The sequence below is a fragment of the Lepus europaeus genome, chromosome 15 (genome assembly GCF_033115175.1).
Source record: "Lepus europaeus isolate LE1 chromosome 15, mLepTim1.pri, whole genome shotgun sequence".
Lineage (NCBI taxonomy): Eukaryota > Metazoa > Chordata > Mammalia > Lagomorpha > Leporidae > Lepus > Lepus europaeus.
This window is the reverse complement of record NC_084841.1, coordinates 3,283,364-3,283,972: the sequence shown is the minus strand read 5'-3', so window position 1 is coordinate 3,283,972 and position 609 is coordinate 3,283,364.

Below are 609 nucleotides of genomic sequence, written 5' to 3'. Positions count from 1 at the left end.
ATTCTTCAGGAGTTTAAAAAAAGGAAAGAATGAACCAACCCCAAATGTCTCTTAGCTGCACCCTGTTGAATTGGTCGTTAGATTCTGAATTTCAGTTAAAACAAGGGCTTTCCTATGCAGTAAGTGACTTTATGGGCTTTGAAGAATGAAATTAAACGATCTGTTCTGGTTTAGGTTGAAATCTCTGAAAATCGGGAACTAGGCTCTGAGCAGGACTGTGGAAGACAGCTCAGATCCTGGGCAGGGACTGAAAGTGCAAGTGCCAAGGCCGTCCTTGCTTCAAACCCAGCTCGGACACTCACAGGCCGTGTGGGAGGGAGAGGAAGTGGGAGAGGACGGTTGCCCTCCCTTCTGGCTTTCAAAGACGTGGTGGTGGGAGCCTGGTCAGACATCACTGCACGCTCCGCTGAAGCCGGTGGTGAGGAGCACCCGAGTGCGAGCAGCGGATGCCGCCTCCTGTCGGGGAAGGTTCGGCGTCTGTGGCCTGCCTTGTGTTTGGGGATGGTCTTGGCATCTGTGGCCTGCCTCCTGTTGTTGGGGGGAGGGTCCCGGCATCAGAGGCCAGCTGCCAGAAGGCTGCGTGGCGCTGCAGCCTCAGGGGAGGAGGTG